This window comes from Caloenas nicobarica, chromosome 21 (assembly GCF_036013445.1).
Source record: "Caloenas nicobarica isolate bCalNic1 chromosome 21, bCalNic1.hap1, whole genome shotgun sequence".
In the NCBI taxonomy this organism is placed as follows: domain Eukaryota; kingdom Metazoa; phylum Chordata; class Aves; order Columbiformes; family Columbidae; genus Caloenas; species Caloenas nicobarica.
In genome coordinates this window covers 1,437,133-1,444,605 of record NC_088265.1, presented here as the reverse complement: position 1 = coordinate 1,444,605, position 7,473 = coordinate 1,437,133, and the positions used below count along the sequence as shown (strand labels likewise).

The window sequence follows — 7,473 nt, the reverse complement described above, 5'->3', positions numbered from 1 at the left end:
CCTCTGCAAGATGCTGGGGGTGCTGCGCGGGGTGGACCCACCGTGCCGGTGCCTGTGCCGGGAAGGGTCCTCGCGCCCTGCACCACAGCGGTGGTTTGGTGGGGACCATGGGGACAGCTGGTGGCCCTTCCCAGTGGGAATGAACGGCTGAGGGTGCCCAGGGAGCGATGGGCAGCCAGGCTGGGGGTCCGTGTGTCTCGCAGTCCTCCTGCCGGGGTGATGCGGGGTGATGGAGCTGCGGAGGCAGGTGGCGGGGGCGATGCCGTGCCTGCAGCCGGGCCCGCGCTGCCTGCTCGTAAACAGGCTGTTGCTGTTTGTGCACAGCCCGGCAGCGCCCCAGGGCCGCTTGTGCAACCGGGGTGGGGAGCTGGCTCATTGCATCCCAGCTGCAGCCTCCTCGGCGGGATCCAGCTCCGGGAACCCCGGGCTGTGCTCGTGCAGAGCCCACGGCCCCCAGATATGAGCTGCTCCTTCTGAGCACTGAGCTCCCCAGCTCGGGGATGCCGCGTGCAGCCGTGCAATGCAGAGCTCCCCATGCATGTGCCCACCGAGCCCCTCCCCGTGCCATAGAGCAGCTTTGTCCCCAGCAAGCAAACAAGTTTTGGGACTCCGCTTTGCCGTGGGCAATGCCCGGGACCATCCCCACGTCCCCACGGGCTGGAGCTGGGGTGAAGCAAACAGCCAAGCGCACAGCCCAGCCTCGCCGATGGTATGTGGCTGCCCCGGTTCTGGGCTGTGGGTGAGAACTGGGAAAAACAGGGCAGGGTTTTGTGTTCCTGAGTGTTTCCTCCCGCCGGGGGAAGCGCGGCCGTGGCGGCGCTGGCACAAGGAAGTCCTGCAGTGGCACGATGTGGCCATGCCCTGGCTATCGGCCGCCTGGCGAGCCGGGGGGCTCAGCCGCGTTTGCTGCTCAGCAGGGACGGTGCCGGGCACCCCCACTCTGGGTCATTCACGTGGCATCGCTGCTGGGCGAGAGAGACCAAAATTTTTTATGACCGCAGGCACTCTGTCAGATGATCCAGCATGGCGCTGAGTCCCTCCAACCTGTTTTACGAGGTTAAAAAAATGCACTATTTGCTTTTCCCACATTGCTGTTTTTAGCACCAGGCAGGTGGTGCCCGGGCAGTGCCCACCGGTGGGTCCCAAAGTGCAGAGCCCGCTGGGCAGAGCTGTCTGGGAAATGAAAATACACCTGAGGCACGGCAGAAACCGGTGTCAGGCTTTGCTTTGAGCCGGTGCCGGCACCGCCGGGGCCGGGCCGGGCGGCGGGGGCTCGGGCGGCGGTGGCCGCGGGCCGGGCGGTGTGGCCATCCCGGCGCGGGGCTGGCAGGGCCCTGGCGTGGCCGGGAGCAGCGGGAGTGGCAGAGCCGGCGCACGGGGGGTGTGTGTGCGCGAGCGCCTGTTTATATAGGAAGGAGCCAACCTGCCGTTTCAGATTTCAGACCTGGCTTATCAGCCGGGCCGACCCTGCCGCGCGCGGACGTGGCGGCTCTTGGGGGTGGCCAACGCTTCTTCCCCTTCTCTGCCAGCCCAAGGTTCCCAGCCTCGGCACCGAGCCCAGCGCCCTCCCCATGGCCGGTGCCATGGCCCCGGCAGCGCCTGGCGAGCAGGTAGGCTGAGCCGGCTGTGGGTGCCCCGAGCCCACAGCCTGGCCCATGGTGGGGGTCGGATGGGACCGGGGGGATGGACGAAGAAGCCCCCGGGCATGGAGATACTGGAGGGGTTCGCGCTGCTCCGGCGACTCGGGCGTTGCTGTGGGGCGGCTGCAGAGCTGCTCACGGGGCAGGGCGGCTGGTGAGCCCTGCATGTCGGCACGGCGGAGGCGTTTGCACCGTGCGTCCCACCGGGCACAGGCACAGTGCGCGGGAAAGCCCGGCTGTGCTCTGCCAGGGGTTAAACTCCTTGCAGGGAGCTAAATGGAAGGTGTGGCGGCACGATAAGGTTGGCAGGGCTGGGAGTGGGGCAAAGGCACCCGAGCGCACACACAGCTCCACGCGCAGCTCCGTGCACAGCTCCGCTTCCAGCCGGGATGTGGGTGGGATCCTGCCCACCCGGCGGTTCGTGGCTCATAGGGATAGTGCTCCTGCCCTACGGCTCGCTCTGGAACCTGGGGCAGCTGTGTCCTTGCCCTTGTCTGAGTCCACTGGGGAGTAACGCTGGGATCTCCTGGAAGCGCTGCTTAAAATCACCTCTGCTCCCAGGGGAGAGACCCAGCTGTGTCGCTCGCTTTATTCTGTTAAAGGGATGTTGTAAGAAAGACTTTTTTAAAGCACCACTGTGCTGTACCCTCTCCTGTACCCTGCCATGCCTCTCTGTGCTTTCCTGGAGCCTGGAAAAGCCCCCTCCTCCCCAGCTGGGATGTCTCCTCTGTGGTCCGTATGTGGTGCCTGCTCTGTCCTGCTGGGACAGGGAGATGTTTGGGGAGGGAGAACACATCTGGGCAAATCAAATGGCTTTTTTCCACTTACTGGTTTCCTTAGGAGTTGAGGTTTTTTTATGATGATCTCTTGTTCGTTCCCTTGATTCCCGGTGACTCCTGGGCCAGATTGGGCTGGGGACACTGGTCTCCAGGCATGTGGAACATCTTCCCCTGACCCAAATCCATAGGAAAGCAGGTGCCACAGGCACCCGGCAAAGGGATCTCCCACCCCTCCGGTTCCTGACTGCTCTTCCCAAATATATTGGCCCATCTTTGCCTTTTGGAAACCCGGCACAAGCCTCTGGCTCTTCCCAGTGCCGAGCAAACCAGTTTCTTATAGAGGGCGGCCACCGCGCTTGCTCCCCTCGACTAAACCTGGTGCAGCTCCCCAGACCTGGCTGCCTGCGAGCTTCCTCGGGGGATGCTGTGAGCATCCTTGGGGGGAACCTGTGAGCATCCTCAGGGGATCCTGCGGGCAGGAGTGTCGGCAAAGGGCTCACCCCGGCTGTGCTGCCGCCAACAGAGGCCCCGCCAAGGGCTCTTGCGGGGCTGGGACGGGCTCGGCTCCAGCACCCGTCCGGCTCAGCGACTCCTGTCCCACCGGCTCCTCTCCTCGGGCACGGCCGCGGCCGCGGGGCTGAGGCTGGGGCTGCATCTCCCCGCCGGGGCAGAGGGAGGGCCAGGGCCGTGTTTATTTATGTGATGCTGGGGGAAGAAGGGGGAACTGGCAACAGGCTCATTGCAAATGGGATTTCTGGGAAGTGGAAAGCTGGCATGTGTTCAGCCTGGAACTGTCCTGATTTCCAATTGGAAACATCCCACGGTGACTAAACTTCATTCAGGGGAAGATCTCGTTCTGCGGAGCCGGTGCTGTGCTGCCAAACTCACCCGGGGTGTTTGTGCCGTTGCGGAGGTGGCTGCAGGGAGGGGGACACAGAGCGAGACGGGGGCTGTTTGGTGGCACAGGGATGTGCCCTGTCCCCATGCTGGCTTTGCAGCACCCTGGCAGACTCTGAGGGTCCCGTCTGGAAGGGTGCAGAGGGTTTGCAGCTGTCTCTGCTTTTCCCCCAGCAAATTTCTTGCTTTTCCCCTGCAGCTGCCCCCCAGGGCTGCTGTCAGCTTTGTGCGCTAATTAGGACGTGTTTGGGAAGCTGGAAACGAGCAGTGATTCACCTGGGAGCTGTGCCTGACCGTCCTGGCCGCGGCCCTGCCGCACCGGGGTATGGTGGGCTGGAGATGGCAATAAAATCGGGGCGAGGGAATTGCTGTGTGCTCCTGGCCGGGCTGAGCGTTTAGTGGCTGGCGGAGGGGGCTGGTGGCCCCGTCCTTGGGAGCTGTTTGGTGCAACGCACTTGCACAACCGCGATGCTTGCGCTGTTGCGTCACTGCTGGGTTACAAGCTGTTCCGAGGCCCACGAAGGTACAGGATCAGATCTAAAAATGAAGAGTTTCCCCATACGCCGCCATCACACCCATGCCGACGTAAGGGAAGGGTGACATTGCACCAGGAAGGCAACTGGGACGGCAGTGACGCTGCTGGGGACGATGACAGGCTGCTCGCGGTGACAACCGCCGGCCGGGCCAGCTCCACCGTGGCACGGGAGGCAGAGCTGAGCTGCTCCTGCCCCCGGGGAAATCCCCACGGGCACACGTGGCCACCCTGGGCCGTCCTGGCTACCAGACCGTGACAAAGCCCAGGGGTGCACGAGCCTCTTTGCAGAGACCCGAGCGTGCTCCTGGCGTCCCCCCAGCCTTGCTGCTCCGGCAGGTGCGGGGCTCGGCGCCGGCACGGCATGGCACAGCCGGCTATGCCAGGAATGTGCCGAATGTGTCGGGACTTGACGGCGGGAGGTCGGGGCGCAGAGCAGCCCGTGAGTCACTCGGAGGGCTGGCAGCGGCGCGGCGAAGCTCGTGAGCTGGGGGGCAGCCAAAACCACCAAAACCGCCAAAACCCCCGAACCCAGAGCCTCCCCGAACCCAAGCGCCCACGGGCAGCATGCCGGCAGCACTCTGCCGGGGTCATGCAGGCTGGAAACTGCGGTGTTAGCAGAGAAACACACCATACCGTACCTCCTGCACCCCAGGGTGCTGCTTTTACGACTTTATTTTTCATCCGTATGAGCGCACCCATTTGCTAAATCACTCGAGTGAGAGCTGCCTGTGGGAGATCTGACAGCGGAAAATTGGTAATTTAGACAAAACCAATCAAAAGCCTCTTCCAGGAGCAGCACAAGCTGCCGTGGCTGATCGAGCCCAGGCTGGGGTCACCCCGCTCCCTGTGCCGGGGGGCTCGGTGCTGACAGGGAACTGCAGAGAACCCTGCACCAGAGCATCGCTGCACCCTGCTCCGGCCCCGCGCCCTCCGCGTGCTCCCAACTCGGGGTGTTCACAAGGAGCTTGTGGCTTCTTGTCCTGCGTGAGCGTGAGGAATGGGAAATCCAAAAGCCGCACGGGCGCGGGGAGCCAAGCCCCACTGCCGGTGGCTCTTATCAGCTGCCGTGTCTGCGCTTATTTACAGCTCCCTCCCGTCTGTGTTTTTTTTTAGCCATTTGATGGTCTTATATCATGATTAAAACCATCCCCACAGCAGCCCTCTGCTTTCCAGCCTGCGCGGGGTGGTGCCGTGCAGATGTTTGTCCAAGGCTATTTGTGAGCACTCGCAGCCCGGACGCCCCCGGGGCCGCAGCTGGGGCTGCAAATGCAAAATTCACTTTCTGTTGGTGTCCAGTTGCCGGAGCCGGGCTGCGGTGGCAGCGGGACAGCACGGGCTGTGAGTACATCCAGAGCCATGGGAGCTGGGATGGGGACGAGGACGGGGACTGAGCCCCTTCTGTGTCCTCCTGCATTTGCGGGGAGACGTGGTGGCTGCCCCGGGCTGGCCAAACCGGCGGAGCCTGGCACGGGATGCCCTGGGGGCAGCGGGGGTGACACTGGATGGGCCGGGGGACAGGGGTTTGCTCCCCAGGTGCCGTTGTGCCCCAGGGATGTGCATGAGCAGAGCAGGGCTCTACCCGCTCCTGGTGACGCAGGTTAATCATTCAACCCCTTCGCAGGTTGGGTGGCACAGCCAGTGGCGGGGGGGTGACGGGGACATCTGTCCATCTGCTTCCCCGAGATGAGACACAGGGACAGCCCCTGTGCTCCTCCTCCAGCGCCGGGTGCCTGAGCGCCCTCTCCCTGGGGATGCACGTGCCGGCGATGTGGGCAGCACCATGGGTACCACGGCGTGCGGGAGACCCCAGCGTCAGGGCGCTGGCAGCACCGTGTGCCGGCGGAGCAGCAGACGCGGGAGCCAAGAGCCGCGGCTGGGCTGTAAACACGCTTGGATAAAGTTACAGCCATTGATGTTCCTTGGAAAAGCTGCTCAGAGGGAGAGCACGGGGACCCCTGAGCTGAGGGATCCTGTCCTGCCCCGGCTCCCGCAGAGGTGGGACGCGGCCCCCGGGGCTGGACGGGGACACGCGGGGCTGGACGGGGACACACGGGGCTGGACGGGGACACGCGGGGCTGGACGGGGACACGCGGGGCTGCTCCCAGGGCCCGTGCTGCCGAGAGAGCGGTTTGGGCTGCAGAGAGACATGACGCTGCAGGAACGACCGTGGGTCCACGGGGTGCGGAGCCCCTTGCAAACCCCCTTGCACCCGGCGGGCTGGGCTGCCGTGGCCCGTGGTGCCGTTAAAGGGGCTTCCAGCGCGAGCCGAGGGCGGATGCCTTCCCGTGCTCGCCCCGCGGCAGCGCGGTGCCGAGGGGGTTAAGGCTGCCGGCAGCTGCCCTGGCTGTTAATGATTGATACCAATGACGGTCTCTGTGGGCTTGGAAGGAAATCATCCACCCTGGCTGTGGGAGAGCCACCGGGAGAGCCACCGGCTTGGCAAGCGGCGCAGACGGAGGGGACGTGCGGTGGCACCGGTGAGTGTGTGCGTGTCGCGGTGGCACCGGTGAGTGTGCGTGTTTCCACACGCGTGCAGCGTCAGCAGGAGCCCGGCCATGGCACACGTGGGCCATTGTCTGCTGTGGCCGGTGCCTGGAGGTGGCCAAGAGCTGCCGGGGACCCGAGGTGGCTGGCACGGTGACGGGCGCAGCCGGAAATCTGGCAGGCGCGGATCGCGGCAGGGAAGGCACCACGGCGCCCGTCGCCATCAGGATGATGCTGGATTATCACGTGTGATGGGTTAAGCAGGTGCTGAGGATTTGTCCCGGCAGGATTTCCCCAGCACCGCTGTAATCCCTGCTCCTGACCCGACGTGGCTCGTGAGGCCTTGGGGCCGGGTTTGTTTTGACGCCTTGTACCAGGATTTGCTTAGGACAGGTATTTCTGCCCACTGGAAGCGGTTTTTTAAAGAGCTTAGCGAGAGGTTTACACCCTCCAGGGCTGGATTTGGCTTGCGGTTTGGAGGCCGCATTAGTGGATCACATTCGGCAGAGGTGTCACAGCTGCCCAGGCACCCCCGGGCCCCCCGGCTGGGTGTTGGTGGCTGCACCAAGCCCGGGCGCGAGCCTGGTGACCCCGTGCACGTGGGATTTGGGCTCTGTCCCCAAGAAGGGACGATGGAGCCATGTGCTGAAAGCAGGGCCGCGCACTCGGTGCTGCCAGGGTGTGAACCGTGACCTGCTCTGCCCCGGGCCCTGGCCCCCCCGTCACACAATCGCGACACCCCCCAAATGTCGCCCCATGCGCATGGGATGCTGCTGCGCCTGCCCCCATCTCTCCCCCTCCCGCAGCAGGACGTTTTGGCCAGGCCACCCCTGTGATGGAGCCGGGGTTGCCAGGGAGATAAAACACAAACTCCCGGCGCTTTTTGTGCATTTTCCCCCACCCCAGCTGGAGCGGGAGCGGGGGACTCGCCCTCCCTGCGCCGCGATGCTGGCGGCCAGCGGCCGCTTTGTTCTCTGGAAATCCCCTGACTTCCCCCTGCTCCCGGCCATCCCGCTGCCGTGCCGAGGACAGCGGGGACTTCTCTCCATCCCCGTGGACTCTGGCCAGCCGGGATGTCCCTGCTCGGGACCACTGTGGCTCCTTGGCGGCGGTGACGTTCCCTGCGGGTTGCGGGAGC

At 64.6% G+C, this 7,473-nt stretch overlaps 1 protein-coding gene across 4 annotated transcripts in view; it reads left to right on the top strand.

The window, feature by feature from the left end:
* The first annotated feature begins 1,546 nt into the window (after nt 1-1,546).
* The window catches only part of PLEKHA6 (pleckstrin homology domain containing A6), a 28,432-nt gene continuing 22,505 nt past the window's right edge, over nt 1,547-7,473 (top strand). For 2 of the 4 annotated variants that reach the window (XM_065649404.1, XM_065649400.1), the window contains exon 1: nt 5,118-5,189. The gene's annotated coding sequence lies outside the window, so the exon portion shown is untranslated. Of the gene's footprint in view, nt 1,611-5,117; nt 5,190-6,266; nt 6,329-7,473 lie in introns of those variants that run through there. The other 2 variants (XM_065649402.1, XM_065649403.1) reach the window with 2 other exon arrangements.